Source organism: Macaca mulatta, chromosome 14 (genome assembly GCF_049350105.2).
Source record: "Macaca mulatta isolate MMU2019108-1 chromosome 14, T2T-MMU8v2.0, whole genome shotgun sequence".
Classification (NCBI taxonomy): Eukaryota; Metazoa; Chordata; class Mammalia; order Primates; family Cercopithecidae; genus Macaca; species Macaca mulatta.
Window position 1 is genome coordinate 78,570,303 of NC_133419.1, and position 22,549 is coordinate 78,592,851.

Here is a 22,549-nt window from a genome sequence, read left to right on the forward strand (position 1 = left end):
CGAGCTGCGCGCATGCGGCGAGCCGCGCAGCCAGTCCGAGGACTGCAGTCAGCGATTTAAACCTCCCGGCCACTTTTTCTTTACAGCCGCGTTTCCCCCCGGGCAGGAAGGGCTTCTGCCCTGGCCTTTGTAGCCAGTTTTAAGTTTTATCGGCTAGTTCATACTTGCATAGAAAGAGTGGTCGTTTGCTCTGAGTCATCACTGTGTAGTATTGGGGATACTTAGGTGAGGAAAAAAAAAACAACGCTAGAGACGTGCATGCACTAGTGGAGAAGTCAGGATTGTTGCCCTAGAGTTACAGTAGATAAAAGTACCATGAGAGAACTGCGGGGGCTCCCAACCTGGATGCCTGCACCGGAGTATTAAATCCAGCTAGAGAATGGCATGTGCAAAGATACAGAGGTGAGAAACATTGTTTTTAGAACTCTGAGCGAGGCTCTTGGCTCAGCTCCTCCTTGAGCGGAACCCATTCTGGAAGCAGGGTGGAGGCTAGTCCTAACGCTTACTGTACAGATAACCTACGGTTCATGTTAAAATTCAGATTCTGATTCAGTAGGCCCAATAAAGTCGCAGATTGCGAAAAGACTGAGGCACATGCAATGGAATTAGACTTGTCTCATTATTTTACTGTGTGATCTTGGACAAATTATCTAAACCTCAGTTTCTTTTTTTCTTTTATTATTTTTTTTTTGAAAATAGGAGATAAAAATGGTTTCTGGCCGGACGCGGTGCTCACGCCTGTAATCCCAACACTGGGAGGCCGAGGCGGGCGAATCACCTGAGTTCAGGAGTTTGAGATCAGCCTGGCCAACACTTAATTAAAAATTTTTAAAAAAATTAGTCAAGCATGGTGGCGGGCGCCTGTAATTCCACTTACTCTGGAGGCTGAAGCTAGAGAATCACTTGAACGTGGGAGGCGGAGGTTGCAGTGAGCTGAGATCGCGCCATTGCACTCCAGCCTGGGAGACCAGAGCGAAACTCCGTCTCAAAAAAAAGTTTCAGCCTCATAAAGTGGTTGTGAGGATTAAATAAGGATGCATATAAATTGCTTGATATGATTCCAGGACAGAATAAATGCTCAATAATGTGTCAGATCAGTTAATTATCTTGCTGAAAGATGCATAGCAAGTCGGTGACAGTGTCACCTCCCTAATATGAGTTTATGCCCTCCCACAGCTTCAACCGCCACCCATGTGAATATGATGCACAGATTTATAGCTCAGCACTCCTCTCACTTCCAGACCCTGATCTCCAGTTGACTACCTGACCTCACGTAGATGTTTTCGTTTTGTTTTTGAGAGACAGGGTCTCATTTTGTGGCCCAGGTTGGAGGGCAATAGTGCAAACACAGATCATTGCCACCTTGACCTCCTGGGCTCAAGCAGTCCTCCCCACCTCAGCCTCTTGAGTAACTGGGACCACAGGGATGTGGCAACGTGTGTGTGTGTGTGTGTGTGTGTGTGTGTAGAGATGGGATCTCCCTATGTTGTCCTTGCTGGTCTCAAACTCCTGGGCTCAAGTGATATTCCTGCCTTAGCCTCCCAAAGTATTGGGATTACAGTTGTGTGCCACCATGCCCAGCTACTTAGATGTTTTAAAGGCACTTTGCATTAATTTTCTATTTCTGCTGTAACAAATTACCATAAACTTAGTAGCTTAAAACAACACAAATTTATTCTCTTACAGTTCTGTAAACCAGAAATTTAAAATCAGTCTCACTGGGCTAAAGTCAAGGTGTCATTTGGATTGGCTGCTTCCAGAGGCTCTGCAGGGAGATGGTTTTTCTTGCCTTTTTCAGCTTTTAGAAGTTGCCTGTATTCCTTGGCCCCTTCCTCACATCACTCCAACCTCCTTCCATCCTTACAATCGATTACTTTCCTGTAATAGCTACGGTCAAATGGGCAGCTGAAGATGATGATGAAGATGATCTTGACACCGAGAAGCAGAATACCAATGAGGATGACCAGACAGCAAAAAAGGAAAAGTTAAAAGAAGGTAAAAGAAGGCTACTCATACTTGCTGTCTCAGTATCTAAAGGTGGTCACCTACCAGTAGAGAGGCCCACCCACTGCAGACAGTGCCACCGAAGGTGACATGCACTTTCTACCACCCATCCAAAACTGTAATGTGAATCTGCAACAGGAGAGGAAAAAAGAACCCAAACTTCCAAGGCCTTGCATTTTTTATTCAAAGCATTTTTTTTTTCTTGGAGATGGAGTCTCACTCTATTGCCTGGAGTGTAGTGGCACAATCTCGGCTCTCTGCAGCCTCTGCCTCCTGGGTTTAAGCAATTCTCTGCCTCAGCCTCCCAAGTAGCTGGGGTTACAGGCGCATGCCACTACACTCAGCTAATTTTTGTATTTTTAGGAGAGATGGGGTTTCACCATGTTGGCCAGGCTGGTCTTGAACTCCTGACCTCGTGATCCACCTGCCTTGGCCTTCCCAAAGTGCTGGGATTACAAGCGTGAGCCACCACACCCAGCCAAAAGCATTTTTTAAAAGAAAAATTGGTCTATATTTTTTGTTTCTACTTTATATCTTTGTACATATTTTTAGAGGTCAGGCATTTTTAACAATCTTGGATGACCAAAACAGCTTTCAGAGTGTTCTTCACCCAACTTCTGACCTTACTTGTAGTGTGATCATGTTCATTAGAATCTCAAAGGAGGAAGAAAAACAAACAAACGCATAAACAAATGCAAAAATAGATCGGGTGAGGTGGTTCATGGCTGTAAGCCCAGCACTTTGAGAGGCTCAGGCGGGTGCATCACCTGAGGTCAGGAGTTCAAGACCAGCCTGGCCAACATGGTGAAACCCTACTCTACTAAATATACAAAAATTAGCCAGGCTTGGTGGTATGTGCCTGTAGTCCCAGCTACTCAGGAGGCTGAGGCAGGAGAATTGCTGGAACCTGGGAGGCAGAGGTTGCAGTGAGCTGAGATGACACCACTGCACTCCAGCCTGGGCGACAGAGTGAGACTGTCTCAAAAAAAGCAAAAACAGGCCAAGCATGGTGGCTCATGCTGTGATCCCAGCACTTTGGTAGGCCTAGGCAGGTGAATCACCTGAGGTCAGGGGTTTGAGACCAGCCTAGCCAACATGGTGAAAACCCATTTCTACTGAAAATACAAAAATTAGCCAGGCCTGGTGGCGGGTGCCTGTAATCCCAGCTACATGGGAGGCTGAGGCATGAGAATTGCTTGAACTCAGGAGGCGGAGGTTGCATTGAGCAGAGATCATTGCACTGCAGCCTGGGTGACAGAGTAAGACTCTGTCTCAAAAATAAATAAATGCAAAAACAACAAGTCTTATTTTTTCAACCTGTTTGATATATGTGTGAAACAACATTATCCAACAATAAACAGGAATCTTATTTTTCTGAGGTTTTTTCCCTAACTTCATTTCTAGTGAATTTTCTGAGTTCTAACAAAAAATGGTAGAGACAGTTGTCATGAATTGTACCCCTTTTCTCATTCTTTCTGCTTTAGACTTGAACATGAGGCATAAAGCTAGACTCAGCTGTAAGGAAAAACTGCCTCATGCTGACCCTGACATCATTGAGCTAATAAACAAATCCCTCTACCTCCAGACTTACTATGTGAGAACACACACACACACACACGTGTTACCAAAACACCAGGGGTTCCGATCTAGTTCCTGTTGCTTGCTTCACAGAAAGCCAATCACTGAGATGATTATTGCCAAGGAATAAGGCTTTAATCAGGTGCTGCAGAAAAACATGGGAGATAAATCTCAAACTTGGGTCCCTGACTGACTAAAACTAGGTTTATATAGCAGCAAAGAAATGTAATAATGTATTTTTTAAAAAAAGGAACTAGGGAGGAATAAGGAAGCAATCATGATGAATGAGGGGCCTGGCATCTCATTGTCTGGATGCTGTGATCTGGTGAGTTTCAGTTCTTTGATACTTTTTTTTTGAGAGACCTGAAGGTCATTTCCTGAGGAAGGAACTCAGATAAATATAACTTTCCAGCTTTAAGACCAGAAGGGTCAATTTCTATCTTTGTCCAAAAAAAAAACTAAGGTACTATTGGGTTAGGTTCACACATGCCCACACCACCCTTAGGTGTTTAAGCCACAGTTGGTCAGGTTGCCTCTTCTTCCAGCAAAAGCATTTCTCACTGCTCTTGCCAGGTCCTGTCTATTTAACCTCCTAGTTGTCTCTCACATTCATGCATTCCTCTTCACCCACCTTTGCCACTCTAGGCACAATGACCTGCTTTCAGCCTTTGGTACATGCCATGTTCCCTCCTGTCACTGCCCTTTATACATGACCTTCCCTCTGTCATGTTCTTCCTTCTCCCTTTAGGCTAGTTAGCTCTTCATCCTTTAGCTCTTATAGCAAGCACTGCTTCCCCAAGACAACCTTCTCCAACCTCCCCTTATCCTACCCTGGGCACCTGCCAGCTGGATGCAATTTTATACTATGTGTGTGATTATCTAATTATCTCACTAGTTAGTCACTCCATGAGGACAGGGACCTTTTCTGTTTTATTCATTATTGTAATAGCAGCAACCCACATAGCAGCTGACACAACAGATATGCTCTATATTTGTTGAATGGCATGAATGTCTAAAACAGGATTCCAACCCAGTTTCTCCTACTTGAGTCTCTGCTTATCCCCAGTAGCTGGGACTACAGGCATGTCATGTGCCACCATGCTTCTTTGGTTCAGCTTTAAAAAATAAAAGAATTGGCTGCATGCGGTAGCTCACACCTGTAATCCTAGCACTTTGGGAGGCTGAGGCGGGTGGATCACAAGGTCAAGAGTTCGAGACCAGCCTGGCCAACATGGCAAAATCCCCTCTCTACTAAAAATACAAAAATTAGCCAGACGTGGTGGCGGGCACCTGTAATCCCAGCTACTTGGGAGGCTGAGACAGGAGAATTGCTTGAAACCAGAAGGCAGAGGTTGCAGTGAGCCAAGATCGTGCCACTGGACTCCAGCCTGGGTGAAAGCAAAACTCCATCTCAAAAAAAAAAAAAAAAAAGAATTAAGAATGAAAACAAGTCTCTAGGCAATCAGAACCCACAGAGCGGCAGCAGATTGTGAGATCATCAAAATCTGGACACTCTCCCTTTCAGAGAAACTTGTGATCAGGAAAGCTTTCTAGTTACCAGCAATGGCCAGGAACTGGAGTAGAATGGACTGATTTCATACAAAGAAAAGAGGCCAGGTCAGAAGGTTTATGAAACACTTCAACAATCTGCTCAGATTTTTCAGCTTGAAGACCCCTATAAAACTGACATTGGCCCTTTTCTGCAATGAGTATATTTGAGACATGGGGAGAAACTGCAGAAAGGGGCCGATGTCAGTTTTATAGGTCTTCAAGATTATAATTAGTTGAATAAGTTATATGTTTTTAGACTTTGGGGTGATTGTTTATAATGTCACTTGGAGGGTAATTAAACTCAGAAAGAAATGGGCCAGGTATGGTGGCTCATGCCTGTAATCCCAGCATTTTGGGAGGCTGAGGTGGGAAGATCACTTGAGCTCAGGAGTATGACACCAGTCTGGCCAACATAGCAAAAACTTGTCTCTACTAAAAATAAAAATAAAATTTAAAAATTAGCCAGGCATGATGGTGCATGCCTGTAGTTCCAGCTACTGGGGAGGCTGAGGTGGGGGGATTGTTTAAGCCTGGGAGATAGAGGCTGTAGTGAGCTGTGATCATGTGCCACTGCATTCCAGCCTTGGCAAGAGAGTGAGACCCTGTCTCAAAAAAGGAAAAAAGAGAAAGAAACAGTCCAGTTCCAAGTTTAAAATTAAAAATGAGTAGTATTGCATTTATATGCCATCCTAGCTATTTATTGCTGCATAACAAAACTTAGCAACCTAGAAACATTTATTATTTCAGAGTTTCTGTGGTCAGGAATTAGAGTGGCTTAACTGGGTGGTTCTGGCTCAGGGTGTCTCTTGAGGTTGCAGTCAAGATGACATCAGGGGCTGTAGTCAACTGAAGGCTCCACTGGAGCTGTAGTATCGACTTCCAAGGCCAACAGAAGCCCTCCGTTCCTTGTCACATAATCCACGCGCCTCGGCCTCCCAAAGTGCTGGGATTACAGCACTTGAGCCACCGCCCCCGGCTCCAAATGCCCTTTTCGTTTATTGTATGACACGCTCCTCCTATCCTATGACAAATCCTGCATGACCCAGTTCAAATGATCTATGAAATTTTCCCAAAGCATTTTGTGCGGGTTTCTTTTCAGAATTTACAATTGTAACCCCAGTGACAGCTAAGCCCTCCAAGGTTCTTCAAATCTAAATAAAACTGACTTTGCCCAACCATTTAGTCTCAATTTGACAGCCTGTGGAAGCCTAGGCTTTCCCTTGTATTTCTGCAGAGTCTCAGAGGCATACGTTTTCACATCACCTCTTCTCCTGGACTTCCTACTTCCTCAGTTGTGGCCTGTGTTCTTACCTTATAACACAAATGGGAGATTCAGCTCCTTCACTGCTTTCCAGGCAAAACCTGCTCATACACAGTATTTATGAGTACAGAGACTACTGAAGAGCACAGCACACCCAGCAAATCCTTTAAATCTCTAGGCATCAGGCTGGCCCTCCCCAGTCCTCTTTGACTCTTTGGTCATGTGGTGTCCCCCTGTTGCCCTTTCCTGGTGCAGTTCCAGTCTCCCCATTTCTCCGGTCTTCCCTCATTTTCTGAAGCAACAAACCTCTTCAAAAGCTTTTCTCATGTAGAGTAGTTCCAGGGCACTTTCTGTTCTTGGCCTCTCCTTCTACCCAAGACCTTATGAAGGTGTTATTCCAAACAAGACAATTCCTTTCCCAAGAGGAGTTCTTAGACCAACAGGATAATAATTTTCCAGTCATCTTGTATGTTTATAAGCATGTCTTAGTTCAGGCTGCTATACCAAAGTACCACAGACTGGGTGATTTGTAAACAACAAACAGACATTTAATCCTCACAGTTCTGGAGGCTGGAAGTCTGAGATCCAGGTCCAGGAAGAGGGTCTGGTGAGGGCTGTCTTCCAGGTTGCAGACTGCCAACTTCTTGTATCCTCACATGGTGGAAAGAGAGTGAGAGAGCTCTCTGGACTCTCTTTCATTTTTATTTACTTATTTATTTTTGAGACAGTCTCGCTGTGTCACCCAGGCTGGAATGCAATGGCACAATCTCAGCTCACTGCAGCCTCTGCCTCCAGGGTTCAAGTGATTCTCCTGCTTTAGCCTCCCAAGTAGCTGGGATTACAGGTGCCCGCCACAATGCCTGGGTAATTTTTGTATTTTTAGTAGAGATGGAGTTTCACCATGTTGGTCAGGCTGGTCTTGAACCCCTGACTTCAAGCAATCCACCTGCCTCAGCCTCCCAAAGTGCTGAGATTACAGGTGTGAGCCACTGTGCCCAGCCAGGTGGGCTCTCTTTTATAAGGGCACTAATTCTACTCTTGAGGACTCCACCCTCATAACCTAATTACTTTCGACAAGCCCCCACCTCCCTATACCATCACATTGGAGGTTAAGATTTCAACATATCAATTGGGGTAGGGGGCTCAAACATTCAGTCTATAACAGAGTATGCCTCACCTATGGGTCTGAATCAGGTCTGGTCTGAGTTTGTAGTCCCAGATCCCGGCACAGAGCTTGGGATATAGTGGGCCTTCAGTAACATTTGTTGAATACATGAATTTGTGATAAATGAGAACGATTGATTTAAAAATACTGAATAAAATAATGAATCAGCTAGGCATGGTGGCTCACACCTATAATCCCAGCACTTTGGGAGGCCGAGGCAGGCGGATCACCTGAGGTCAGGAGTTTGAGACCAGTCTGGCCAACATGGTGAAACCCCGACTCTACTAAAAATACAAAAAATACACCGGGCATGGTGGCGGGTGCCTGTAATCCCAGTTACTTGGCAGGCTGAGGCAGGAGAATCACTTGAACCTGGGAGGCAGAGGTTGTAGTGAGCTGAGATCATGCCATTGCACTCCAGCCTGGGCAACAAGAGCGAAACTTTGTCTCAAAAAAAAAAAAAAAAAAAAAAAAGAATCAGTTAATATTAATTGACCTGATGGTTCCCAGGGATCTTTGTTCTGCAAAAGAAAGAAGCTGACGGAAGTTCTAGTCCTAATTCTAGTCCCAGTTCTGCCTCTCACTTGCATGTAACCATGGGCAGGTCACTTTTCCTCTCTGTACCTCAGCTGAAAAATAAGAAGGAGGTTTCTTGTTATTCCTTTTTGTCCTGCCAACCACACCTCATTCTAATCCCCACCTGCTTGCCACCTGATGCTTCATGCTGGGGACCTGGGGTAGCTTCTTATTAAAACCCACCTGCCTGGTTAAGAAGTGCTTTCAAAGCAGAGGGCCCACCTGGAATTGTTCTAGCTCATGATTCTTGTTCAGCCACACCATTGCATTCCTCACCATCCTTTAATGCCTAGTAAAACTGCACATTGAATAAGCTGTTTCATTCTCCCTCCATCCAATTTACAAATGAAATCCCATCAATCTTTTCCTATGCCGGGCCCTCACGCAGGAGTGTGTTTGTGTGTGTGAATGCGTGTACCTGCATTCACTTGCGTGCATATGGACACCCGCTTCCTTAACCAGGTTTATTGTGTCTGAAATTTTCCGAAACTGTGTATAGGCTTTCTGAAGGAAGTAGAAACCTCATGTAGTATTTGTTTTTTTTTTTAAGACAGGGTCTCACTCTGTCGCCCAGGCTGGAGTGCAGTGGCGTGATCTTGGCTCCGCGTGTAGTATTCTTAGCAAGGCTTTGGTCATAACTGCTTTTTCACTGAGGCCTTCAGCTGGAGCTATCTACCATGAGTCCTCAGAGGCCAGGATTTCCAAGAACTGACTGATCAGTTTTCATTCGTTCCTAGCTCATTGGTATCACTAAGCCTCTGTATCAACAACTAATGTAAGTATGTATGTATGTATGTATGTGCAGTGGTGTGATTATAGCTCACTGCAGCCTCAAACTCCTGGGCTCAGGTTATCCTCCCACCTCAGTCTCCTAAGTAGCTGGGACCACAAGTACGTGACACCACACCTGGCTAATTTTTCAATTTTTGTTATAGAGATGGGTCTTGTCATGTTGCACAGGCTAGTCTTGAACTCCCAGCCTCAAGCAATGCTTCCTCCTTGGCCTCCCAAAGTGCTGGGATTACAAGTGTAAGCCAGTGTGCCTAGCCAACATCTAAGATCTCTTTTTTTTGTTTTTTGGTTTTTTTTTGAGACAGAATGTCGCTCTGTAGCCCAGGCTGGAGTTCAGTGGCTTGATCGTTGCTCACTGTAACTTTCCGCCTCGTCGGTTCAAGTGATTCTCCTGCCTCAGCCTCCCGAGTAGCTGGATTACAGGTGCGCACCACCACACCCAGCTAATTTTTTGTGGTTTTAGTAGAGACGAGGTTTCACCCTGTTGGCCAGGCTGGTCTTGAACTCCTGACCTCAAGTGATCTGCCTGCCTCGGCCTCCCAAAGTGCTGGGATTATAGGTGTGAGCCACCACACGCGGCACAACTAAGATAATTCTTCCCCCTACCCCGCGCCTACTCGAGACAGAGTCTCGCTCTGTCAACCGGGCTGGAGTGCAGTGGCGCGATCTTGGCTTACATCAACCTCTGCCTCCCAGGTTCAGGTGATTCTCCCGCCTCAGCCTCCCAAGCAGCTGGGACTACAGGTGCGCGCTACCACACTCTGCTAATTTTTGAATTTTTTTTTTTTTTTTTTTTTTTTTTGCGATGGAGTCTCGCTGTCTCCCAGGCTGGAGTGCAGTGGCTCCATCTCGGCTCACTGCAAGTTCCGCCTCCCGAGTTCACGCCATTCTCCTGCCTCAGCCTCCCAAGTAGCTGGGACTACAGGCACCTGCCACCATGCCTGGCTAATTTTTTGTAGTTTTAGTAGAGACGGGGTTTCACCGTGTTAGCCAGGATGGTCTGGATCTCCTGACCTCCTGATCCGCCCACCTCGGCCTCCTCAAGTGCTGGGATTACAGGCGTGAGCCACCGCGCCCGGCCAAATTTTTGTATTTTTAATAGAGACAGGGTTTCACCATGTTGGCCAGGCTGGAAAACTAAGATCTTAATTTGAGTGCCAAAGGGTGTCCCACAGCTTCTTTCCTATATTTTGTTATTGGGGTGGGGCCAGGACACACATTTCAGTAATCTTTGCTTTTAGGGGTTCTGAGGTAACTTAAAGGATGGCAAAAAAAAAAAAAAAAAAAACCAGGTATGACTCACAGAACCTTAGATTTCATTGTTGCCAAGCTCCATGTGAACTAGGATATGAATAGTAACAATGATTCAATTATTATTAATAGCATACACTTACTAGATACCAAACACTGGGTGAAGTGTGATACATAAGTCATCTCATTTATGTAAACATTATGAGGAAATAAAGCACTGGAGAGTTAAGGAACTCACTCGGATACTCACTGCTGGTGAGTGATGCAGCCAGGATTCAACCCAGCCCATCGGATGCCAGCATCTGCATCTGTAACCATTACAATATTTCTTTCTTCAAGCTCCCAATTTGTGTTCTGAGGAGAGACTAAATAAGGAAAAGAAAAAAATCTCTTCACCTATTTAGCCTCCAGACCTTTGCCCATGACTTGGAAGTGTTTGCTGTGGAGTCTCCTATTTTTTTTTTTTTTTTTTTTTTGAGACGGAGTCTAGCTCTGTTGCCCAGGCTGGAGTGCAATGGCCGGATCTCAGCTCACTGCAAGCCCCGCCTCCCGGGTTCACGACATTCTCCTGCCTCAGCCTCCCGAGTAGCTGGGAGTACAGGCGCCCGCCACCTCGCCCGGCTAATTTTTTTTGTATTTTAGTAGAGACGGGGTTTCACCGTGTTAGCCAGGATGGTCTCGATCTCCTGAACTCGTGATCCGCCCGTCTCGGCCTCCCAAAGTGCTGGGATTACAGGCTTGAGCCACCGCGCCCGGCCCTATTTTGTCTTTTTCTTTTTTTTTTTTTTTTTTGAGATGGAGTCTTGCTCTGTCTCCCAGGCTGGAGTACAGTGGCATGATCTCTGCTCACTTCCGGGCCCAAGCGATTCTCCTGCCTCAGTCTCCCAAGTAGCTAGGATTACAGGCTCCCGCCCTCACACCTGGCTAATTTTTGCATTTTTAGTAGAGACAGGGTTTCACTGTGTTGCTCAGGCTGGTCTGGAACTCCTGACCTCAAGTGATCTGCCCCCCTCGGTGTCCCAAAGTGCTAGGATTACAGGCCTGAGCCACTGCACCCAGCCTCCTATCTTGTCTTCATGAGTGTTCAGAATTTTGTGGTGCACTGATCAGAAGCCCAGAGGAATCTAGACTTTATTGAGGTGTACCTTGGTATTTGAATCCCACTCTCTCTCTTTTTTTTGCGGAGGGGGGAGGGTCGGGAAGACAGAATCTCTGTTGCCCAGGCCAAAGTGCAGGGGGCACAGCTCACTGCAGCCTTGACCTCACAGGCTTAAATCATCCTCCCACCTCAGCCTCCGGAGTAGCTAGGACTATAGGTGCACCTCCACACCTGGCTAGTTTTTGTATTTTTTGTAGAATTGAGGTTTCACCATGTTGCCCAGGCTGGTCTCAAACTCCTGGGCTCAAGCAATCTGCCTGCCTCGGCCTCCCAAAGTGCTGAGATTACAGTCATGAGCTACTGTGCCCAGCCTGAATCCCTCTTTATTGGCATCAGATCATATCAATATAAATTTTATATAGACCATTAATATCAGCCAGGAGAAGGATGAAAGCAAAATGTTCTAAGAGCAAAGGGACTGCTGATTATCATCAAGTGACCCTATTTCATAGGAAGAAAATGTGGATGACATTTTATGACCAACAGCATTGTTTATTTAACCTTGATGCACAATAGAGGAGAACTTTTGACTCCAACCCCCAGTCCCTGAAGGCAGAAGTCTAAAATTTCCTCTCAATTCTGTTTATGGCCTTAAAGCATTTGTCTTAGCCTATATTCTCCCCAAAGCAGGGCCTGAGATAAAGGCTTTTGTGTGAGTAGTTTAATTTGCTGTGGTGATCTCAGGAAGCAGGAGCTATGCTTGCAGAGAATGAAATAGGGAGCACAAATATAAGGATAAGATATTAACTACTACTAAGGACAACTGATTACTCAAGCATGAGAGACCTTCTGAGAAACCACATAAAATGCATTTAAGGACTGTCTTGCTCAGGGGAAGACAGGGAGAAAAGGTTATCCATCAGCTTCCCTCTCCCATTGGTCAAGACTGGCCTTAGGGAACGTTTATGTTTCCTGTAAATGAGTGCTAAGTGGACTCCCACAGACATCACACGTGGCAGCTCAAAGAGACTAGAAGGCAGGAAATGAAAGGCATGAGACGGGCCTGAGGCTGGGCATTTTCAGGTTACATCTTCATGAAGGTGGTCATTGCTGCACAATGGCTGGAATAAGAGGTGAGACTGACAAGATTTGAAGTGGGACACAAGAGGTGTTTGACATAGTCCAACCCTTGCACCATTCAAGCCCACTTATGCCCTTGTCTAAGTTTAATTTGTCATACGGTCGTCTTCGGTGTGGCAGCTGGCTGCATTCTCTGCAAACACTTAATAATCCAAGCATATTAGTGAAACAAATTATAATACTTGCTGCTGCAGTTGATCCCAAAGATGTAATTGATATTCATTATCTGCTTTTTCTACCACTCAATCTAGATTTCTCTTATTCTCATCCGGCACTTTGGCTGGCCTGGATTTCTTGCTTGGTGGTGGGACTGTCCCTGAAGTCCTTATGATTGCCTTACCCTTGATATGATCATGGTTACTACAAATAGTCTGTTCATCATTACCACTGGATTTGTTCCTGAGCTGATGCTTAACTGAGCCTTTCCAGAACATTCCACCATCATCTGCCAGGGTCTGTTTTACTGCAGAAGCCATAGAGGTGATCTGAATAGAGATAAAATGGGCATAAACAGGCTTGCATCCTCTAAGTCTGTTCTGATGGTGTTAATCTCTGCAGTTCTTTGCGGGATGCAATATTGTTTCTACTGATGGGGTCAGTGAAGTGTCTGGGTAACTTCAAGGGCTTCCACTTGGCCCTTTCTACTACAGACTCTTACTCGGCTGGGCGCAGTGGCTCACACCTGTAATTCCAGCACTTTGGGAGGCCAAGGTGGGCGGATCACTTGAGGTCAGCAGTTCGAGACCAGCCTGGCCAACATGGTGAAACCCCATGTCTACTCAAATTAGAGACTACAAAAATTAGCTGTGTGTGGTGGTGGCATGCCTGTAATTCTAGCTACTCAGGAGGCTGAGGCAGGAGAATGGCTTGAACCCGGGAGGCAGAGGTTACAGTGAGCTGGGATCAAGCCATTGTACTCCAGCCTGGGTGACAGAGCAAGACTCTTGTCCCAAAAAAAAAAAAAAAAAAAAAAAAGACTTACTCCTCAGGTCAGTAAAACAACACAAGAATTCTAATATCTGCTAAATATATATCTGCCGATCTCTACTTCCAGAAACTGGCCACAGGGTGGGTCCGTGAATGCATAGAACCAATGTGAAATGCACTTGGGCTAGAAGTCATTTTACCACTTGGCTTTCATCATTCAAATTCATCATCTAAAAATGGGGCACCGCATGCCTCACACCTGTAATTCCGGCACTTTTGGAGGCTGAGGTGTGTGGATCATCTGAGGTGAGGAGTTCAAGACTCATCCTGGCCAACAATGCGAAACTTTGTCTCCATTAAAAATACAAACATTAGCCAGGCGTGGTGGCAGCCACCTGTAGTCCCAGCTTCTCAGGAGGCTGAGGCAGGAGAATCACTTGAACCCGGGATGGGGAGGTTGCAGTGAGCTGAGATTGCGCCACTTCACTCCAGCCTGGGCAAAAGAGCAAGACTCCATCTCAGAAAATAAATAAATAAATAAAAATGGGGGTGACAGTTCTTATCACATAGGGTTTTTGTGAGGATTAAATGATATGCATCAGCTTCTCCGTGTCTGCAAATTCTTGAAGGCAGCGACAATCAATCAATCAACTGCCTTTGTAACCGACACAGTGCCTACAATAGTGTCTTGAATATCTTCATTTTTTGAGCCAATGTTTATGAGGCATCTGCTCTGCGGCAGGTTCTATGTTGGGTATTGGGGAAACTCTTTTTAAAAACACTACTGCCCACATTTGTCTCCTCCTCCAATGGAAAGGCCAAGTATTTTCAGGAGCCACTTAGGTAGGCAAGGCAGTAGTAAGTCACAGCTGCGAGTCCAGCATGTGAACACAGTCTGATGCTAGAGAGCACAAATTTACTACGATGCAATGCCATATTCCTATGGTTAGAATAGGCTAGGGAATCTCACAAACCTGGGCTCAAATCCCAACTCTACCAATTCCCAGAATGTGACCTTAGGTAAGTTGTTATGTCTCTCTGAAACTGCAATTTTCCCTGTCTATAAAGTGGGTATAATATTTACATCTACCTCATAAGATTGTTTTGAAAATTAAGAGTTCATTCATGGAAAGAATTTAGGACAATGCACTGAGTAAGTGCTGGGTAAATGTTTCTATTACTATGTTTTCCAGAAAAGCTGAGTCCCCAGGTATGATTTGGAAGGAGAGAAAGCCTGTTTCTGGCTTCTAACTGGAGCCTATGCTTCCCAGCCTGTCAGAATGGCCACCAGCAGGCTGTAACCTTTTATGATTTGGAAGGAGAAAGAGAAGAGGGAGAGGGGAGATATATGTAGCCAAGCAACAGATGGGGGAAAAAAAGCCAGCTAGTAAGAAATTCTAGGTGGTAGTGTTGGCCAATTAATAATAATATTAGGCCAGGCATGGTGGCTCACACCTGTAATCCCAGCACTTTGGGAAGCCAAATCCTGGGCTCAAACAATCTGCACACTTTAACAAGTTACTTATTTACTGCCCAGGGCTAGCTAGGTGCTTAGAATTTCTCTTGAAGGAACTCAGGAGTTTATTTCCATGCCTGGAGTAGTCTGCAGGCCCCTAAAAAAGGGGATCCCTGCTCCATCTCAGAAAGGTCACATTTTTAGGATGGAGCAACTAAAAGAGATTTAAAAAATACAGTCATGCTGGGAATTTTTACTTTCTGCTGCAGGTGTTGGATTCGATGAAGGGATTCACTTGGGGGGAGGTGTGTTTTATCAGGCTCACTCTGGCATCTGGTAGGGAGACCAGTCCTCTGAAGCCAGATGGCCTTAGATTCAAACCCCACTGGTGTAATTTATTCAAAAATCTGCAGGGCAGGCCAGCAGGCCAGGCCAGCAGCCTGGGCGACAGAAAGAGACTCTGTCTCTTAAAATTTGTTCACCCTGTGACCTCAGGAAATGTGTCAGTCAGGATTCTACCTGAGAAAAATAACTGGTACTATATATGGATATATTTACTTATTTATTGCAAGGAATGGGCTTTTGTGCTCGTTGGGGCTGGCTTGGCAAGTTAAAAATCTGCAAGGCAGGCCAGCAGGCTGGACACTCAGGCAGGAGTGGAAGCAGCAATCCACAGTAAGTTTCTTCCCCAAGGAAGACTTCAGTTTGCTTTTTAGGCCTTTACACTGACTGGATGAGGCACACCAAGATTATTGAAGATAGTCTCTTTTATTCAAAAGTCAACTGACTGTACATGTTAACCACATCTACAAAATAGCTTCACAGCAACACCTAGATTCGTGTTTGATTAATGAAGTGGGTACTATATCCTAGCCATGTAGGCACATAAAACTAAACTTCACAGCCAGGCTTGGTGGCTCACGCCTGTAATTCCAGCACTTTTGGAGGCCAAGACAAGTGGATTGCTTGAGTCCAGGAATTGGAGACCAACCTGAGCAACATGGTGAAACCCTGTCACTACAAAACATTTTAAAAACTAGCCAGGTGCGGTGGTGGGAGCCTGTAATCCCAGCTACCCAGGAAGCTTTAGCCCTGGCTCTTGAGTTGCAGTGAGCCAAGGTAGCGCCACTGCACTCCAGCCTGGGTGACAGAGTGAAACCCTGTCTCAAAAACAAACAATCAAAAAACTAAACTAAACTAACCTTCACTTAATTTCTTCAAGTTTGTTTCCTCAGCTATAAAATCAAGATACTGATCCTTACCTCCTATATGAAAATGCACATAAGGTAGCAGAACTTTCCATGAAGCAGAGCAACAGGGCTTAATAGGTCTTAGCTCTCAGTCTATAGGAATCGGTGGGGAGGCCTTTACAACACTTTGGAAGAGCAGGGTTTGGTTTGAATAAGAATATATTTTTCCAACCTGGATACTTTGTAATATAAGCACATGGCGGGTGGGGAAACAGTTCAAACCGGCAGTCAATGAAGAGTTAGTCTGTGTTACTCTAGGTCTTTCTCTCAAAAGTAATCATTGCTAATAGTTTGTGATTATTTTTCCAGAATTTTGTTCTATATGCATGCACGCTCAATGCCTAATCACACTCAGCCTTTTGTCCCCTTGCACCTTGCTTTTTAAATTTTAATGGTATGTCTTGGAGAATGTTCCATGTCAGCATGTACAAATCTACTTCTTTTAAAAAATAGCTGCAAAGGGCTGGGCGTGGTGGCTCACACCTGTAATTCTGGCACTTTGGGAGGCCAAGGCAGGCAGATTGCCTGAGCTCAGGAGTTCGAGACCAGTCTGGGCAGCACAGTGAAATCCCATCTCTACTAAAATACAAAAAAAAAATTAGCCAGGTGTGGCGGCATGTGTCTGTAGTTCCACTCACTTGGGAGGCTGAGGCAGGAGAATTGCTTGAACCCAGGAGGTGGAGGTTGTAGTGAGCTAAGATCACGCCACTGCACTCCAGCCTGGGCGACAGAGCGAGACTCTGTCTCTTAGAGTAAAAAAAATGGCTGCAAAATATTCCATTGTGTCATTAAATACTAATTTACTTATTTAATAAGTTCTCAACTGATGGTAATTTAGGTTACTTTTTTGCTATTATAAATAATACAAGGGTAAACATCTTTGTACATACATACATGTTTGCATAATGTGTAAGAAGAGATAAATTTCTAGAACTGGAAGTACTGCATTAAAGGGTCTGCACATTTAAAATGTCAATATATAGTGCCAATTTATCTTTCAAAGAGATTGCATTAGTTTATACCCAACCAATAGTATACGAGAGTGCTGTTTCCCCATGCCCTTATCAACACTGCCACCTTGGATTTAAACCTACTTGTTTTCCTTTAAAATGCCAAAATGGGCATTTGAAAAAAATAAGCATGATTTTTTCCTTGGCAAGAGCTGTATTTTGTTTGAGTCTGATCTTTCTGATGGCAGAGCTAGGCCTTATGCCCCGTCCTGTGGTCCCAACTCTGAGGAGTTGGGGCAGATGACCTCTCTACAGGACTCAATCAGAATAGCTCCAGGTCACCAGGCAAAAGGGTAGGCCAGACCCGGGCCTGTGCCCAGCCAGATGATGGAAATGCAAACAAGTCAAGTTCTATAATAGAACACAGAGCCATTGCCGGGAAACCACAAATTGCTGACTTGCTCCTGCAAACAATCAATATTCAGAAGCATGGTCCAGGAATGCTAACGATGCATCCTGCACAAAGGGCTGAGTGGGGGAGGATGTGCTTTTAGAAAAGAACCCAGCACCAGAAGCCCTGGCGCTGCTGCTTAGAGAGCCACCAAGAAGGCCCTTGGTCCCATCACCACACCCTCTGATGATCCCACAACCCTAGGCTGTCAGAGCCAGAGTAGATCTGGAAAATCATCCCACCCTGAGAGAGTCCAGGCAAAGAATCAAGGGAGTTCCAAGAAGCAAATGCTCACTTCGGTGAGATAGTGCAGGGCAGTGGTTAGTGGCTACACGTGGGCTCAAATCCTGACTCGGTCACTTACCAGCTCTCTGACCTTGGACACATTGCTTCACCACTCTCAGCCTCAGTTTTTTCATCTATAGAATGAAGATAATAACACCTCTCTCAGAAGGTCATTGTGAAGATTCAACTGAATAATTATGTTTGTAAATAATTTAGCATGGCAACTGGCTTTTTGTAAGGTTGTAATAAATTATTAATATTAATTTTTTTTTTGAGACAGAGTCTCCCTCTGTCACCCACGTTGGAGTGCAGTGGCACTATCTAGGCTTGAATCCTCCTGGGTTTAAGTGATTCTCCAGTCTCAACCTTCCAAGTAGCTGGGACTATACGTGTGCGCTAGCATGCGCAGCAAATTTTTTGTGTTTTTAGTAGAGATGAGGTTTCGCCATGTTGGCCAGGCTGGTCTTGAACTCCTGAGCTCAAGCGATCCGCCGACCTTGGCCTCTCAAAGTACTAAGATTACAGGTGTGAGCCACCACACCTGGCCTATATTGTTATTAATAAACAATAGGATATCAGGAGTGGGGACTAAGGAGAGGCCATCTGCACTAGACCTTGAAGAATTTGGAAGATTTGGTAATTAGACTGATTAAAGGGATGAAGTTCCTGTGCAAAGGTTCTCTTCTGGTGTCTCTCCTGGCCTAACCAGGAGGCATGCTGGGGTCTCAGCAGTAGACCACTGCAGAGGAGGGTGGGTATAGGTAGGGGATAATTCCACTGCAGAACATGTCAGTCCTTACTTAAATGGCATCTACAATGACATCTGGGGTCCAAATTCATCCCCATATCCTCCTGTCTCAGCCTCCCAAAGTTCTGGGATTACAGGTGTGAGCCACCATGCCCAGCCTCCATCCACATTTGAATGTAGGCTCCATCAGGGCAGACGTCTTTACTGTTAAAGTTCTGCATGATGATGAAGGGCACATGCCTGCATGGGTTTGCTCCACTCTATTCCACCTCAGCTGCCTCCCTCCTTCAGCAAGGCCTGGCATCCCTACTCTGGGGCTGTTACTTAGAGGCAGGGTATGGCTCCAATTTAGCACCGTTATCCCCAGGGCCAGATAGACAGTGATGGGATTGAATCAATATAACATACAAAACTCTTCATAATCTGGGTTCAGTACTTTTTTTTAGCCATTCTCTTAGCCTAGACTCCAGCTAGTCTCTAGCACAGACTAACTACATAGAATAATGGTAATATTGGGCTGGGTGTGGTAGCTCATGCCTGTAATCTCAGCACTTTGGGAGGCCGAGGTGGGCGGATCACTTGAGGCCAGGAGTTCAAGACCAACCTGGCCAATATGGTGAAACCCCGTCTCTACTAAAAATACAAAAATTAGCCAGGTGTGGTGGTGCATGCCTGTAGTCCCAGCTACTTGGAAGGCTGAGGCAGGAGAATAGCTTGAACCCAGGAGGTGGAGGTTGCAGTGAGCCAAGATCGCACCACTGCACTCCAGCCTGGGCAACAGAGTGAGACTCTCTCTCAAAAAACAAAAACAAAACAAACAAAAGAATAATGGTAATATTGATCATCATCATTCACTGAGTGTGTACCAGTCATTGTTCTAGCACTTTATGTGCATTAATTCACTGAATCCTCACAGAACCCTATCAGTTAAGTATTATTATTATCTTCATTGGTCTGGTGAGAAAATTGACCCAGAAAGGTGAAATAACTTCCTGATAGGTCAAGGACTTGAAGCCAGATGGTCTGCCTGGACCCTGAACCATTCCCAGCCACTCCTCTCTGCTGCCTCTGTTGCAGAGTGGCTTTGCTCTTTCAAGTCGCTGAGCCTCTGCTCTGCTGCAGTGCCCTTCCTCAACTTCTGGCCCTAGCAAACTCTACTTGCCCTTTGAAGCCCAGTCCAGATACTGCATCCCTGACCCCACCTGCTTCTCCAACCAGGGGAAGGAGGTTGTCCCTGTCTCCACTTTGTTCCCCTTACAAGTTGCTCCCAGTCCTGGATGGGGAGGTCATCTGAAACAGGACCCTGACTCACGGCTCAGTATCCCCAGCCCTCAGCACAGTGCTTTGTCTGTGGAATGTCTTTCATTCGTGTTTTCAACAAACATGAATGAGTTGAATGAGTAATTGACTCCACTGCTTCACACACAAGGAAACAAATCCAGAGAGGCAGAGGGACCTGTCCACATCACAGCCAGTGACAGAAAGAGCTGAGGCCAGACTCCTGGGCTCCTGACACCCAGCCCTGCTCTCTCTCACATCATCCCAACTGTGTGTGGAACGTTTGGAAAAGGCTTCATGCATCTTTGAGCCTTTCTTAATTCTGTCTTACATTTATTTCATCCCAAAGAGGACTTCTTTGAGAGTGCTGGTGGGAGAGTGAATTTTGGCTCGTCTTGTCTGAAGTCATGAGGCAACAGGGAAAAACAGACAAACAATCCTGAGATGTGTTTTACTGACCCAGTCCTCAAAACAGCAGAACAAAACACTCCACACTCAAGCTGGGGCTGCTAGCCAGCAGGGCACTGAGTGAAGCTGGACAGAATTCACCAAGTGGGTCCTCCTCCCTTTTGCTTAAAATGGTGGGGCCTTTGGAGAGGAAGTCTTTTCTGGTTTGTCTGAATTTTCTTTTTTTTTTTATTTTCCCTTTCTTTTCTTTCTTTCTTTCTTTCTTTCTTTCTTTCTTTCTTTCTTTCTTTCTTTCTTTCCTTCCTTCCTTCCTTCCTTCCTTCCTTCCTTCCTTCCTTCCTTCCTTCCTTCCTTCCTTCCTTCCTTCCTTCCTTCCTTCTTTCTTTCTTTCTTTCTTTCTTTCTTTCTTTCTTTCTTTCTTTCTTTCTTTCTTTCTTTCTTTCTTTCTTTCTTTCTTTCTTTCTTTCTTTCTTTCTTTCTTTCTTTCGAGTGCAGTGGTGAAGTCTCAGCTCACTGCAACCTCCACCTCCTGGGTTCAAGCTACTCTCCTGCCTCAGCCTCCCGAGTAGCTGGGATTACAGGCGTGTACCACCACACCTGGCTAATTTTTGTATTTTTAGTAGAGATGGGGTTTTACCATGTTGGCCAGGCTGGTCTCGAACTCCTGACCTCAGGTGATCCACCTGCATTGGCCTTCCAAAGTGCTGGGATTACAGGCTTGAGCCACTGTGCCTGGCCCTTTTTTTTCTTTTTCTTTCTTTTTAACAGGGTCTCGCTCTATCACCCAGGCTGGAGTGCAGTGGCACAATCACGGCTCATTCCCACCTCAGCCTCCTGGGCCCAAACTATCCTCCCACCTCACCTGTGTAGCTGGGACCACAGGCGTGCACCACCATGCTTGGATAATTTTTAAATTTTTTGTAGAGATGAGTTCTCCCTCTGTCACCCAGGCTGATCTCAAACTCCTAAGCTCAAGGGATCCTCCTGCCTCTACCTCCCAAAATGCTGGGATTACAGGCATGAGCCACCACACCTGGCCAGTGATGATTACTTGTTCATAATGTCCTTTGTGGCTGGAATGACCTTCCTTACCTTGTCTACCTAGGAAACTTTTACTTATCCATCATAAGGGTGTTCTCCTTGGCAAGGTATCTCTGATCATCCCGTTTCCCCTCAGTGTGGTCCCTGGTTCTCTCAGCTCTCTCACCCCTTTTACCTTTGCCCCTCTAACACAACCTGGTCTATGTTGAAATTGTTTACTTGCCCATCTTCCCTAGTAGGTGATGCCACCTAAAAGGATAGGCTTAGGCCCCCAGGGCCGAACAGTGCCTTCCCCATGGAGACTCAGGAACTAGCTTCTACATCCCTAGATTAGGAACAGTAGGAGGTTGGGAGAAGAGGAATTTTGCAGGGCTGGGGGCTGCACAGCTCCTGGGAGCACCAGTCATATCGTATGCTATTATTTTGTTTGAATGGAGCCCCTGGAGCTGTGCAACTTGGTAGCTCTGGGCCTCTGCATGAGACAGACTTGGTTTCAAATATTAGCTCTGCCACATTCTGGCTTCACTCCCTGGACCATTTAATCCATTTAGGCTTCAGTATCTTCACTTGTCAATGACCGTTATGATTGTGACCTCTCAGATTGTTGTCAAGATTAAATGAGATGATACACACAACGATCCTGATGGTGCCTGGCCAGTGGTAGTTGTAACCCAGCACCGGATTTTTAATGGCAAGATTCATACCAGGGCTGAGCATCAGACTATGGGGTTGCCTTAGTGAAAGAGGCAGAAAGGTAATGTGAAGAGGCAGAAAGAGCAGTGCTGTAGGAGCCAAGAACCCTGGATACAAGGGCTATATGTGTGTGTGTGTGTGTGTGTGCACGTGTGTGTGTGTTTTCTCTGCCCCACCATCGTGGTCCATCTTCTCCTCTATCCCAGGCCCATCCTGGTTTTGTAGTCCATACTCAGCTGGAGAAATTTGAGGCAGAGGAGCAGCCAGGAATCCATCTAGGGTGGGCAGGCCTACCCGGGTGCTGGGAAGCGGGAGTGCCCTTGAGCAGTGGCACTGCTTTGGGCTGGAGCCGTGACGCCTCCTCTGTGGTGGGGGTCATGGTTTGGAGCACGGGCTATGGAGCCAACAGCCTGGGTGCAAAATCCCCCTTAGCCCCTTCCTCACTGTTCTACCTCTCTGTGCCTCAGCTTCCTCACTGGATTAGTTTGCTAGGGCTGCTGTAACAAAGCGCCACAGCCTGGGTGGCTCAAACAGCAGAAATCTATTTCACATAGTTCTGGAGGCTAGGAGTGTGAGATCAAGGTGTTGGCAGGATTGGTGTCTAGTGAGGGCCTCTCTCCTCGGCTTGCAGATGGCTGGCTTTGT

General features: G+C 45.7%; 1 long non-coding RNA gene across 1 annotated transcript; it reads left to right on the top strand.

The window, feature by feature from the left end:
- Window positions 1–6: 6 nt before the first annotated feature.
- LOC114672365 (uncharacterized) lies at window positions 7–5,038 on the top strand. The gene is made up of 3 exons (XR_003722706.2): window positions 7–402; window positions 1,888–2,242; window positions 4,941–5,038. It is a non-coding gene; the product is annotated as an uncharacterized LOC114672365 (long non-coding RNA).
- The last annotated feature ends 17,511 nt before the right edge of the window (window positions 5,039–22,549 follow it).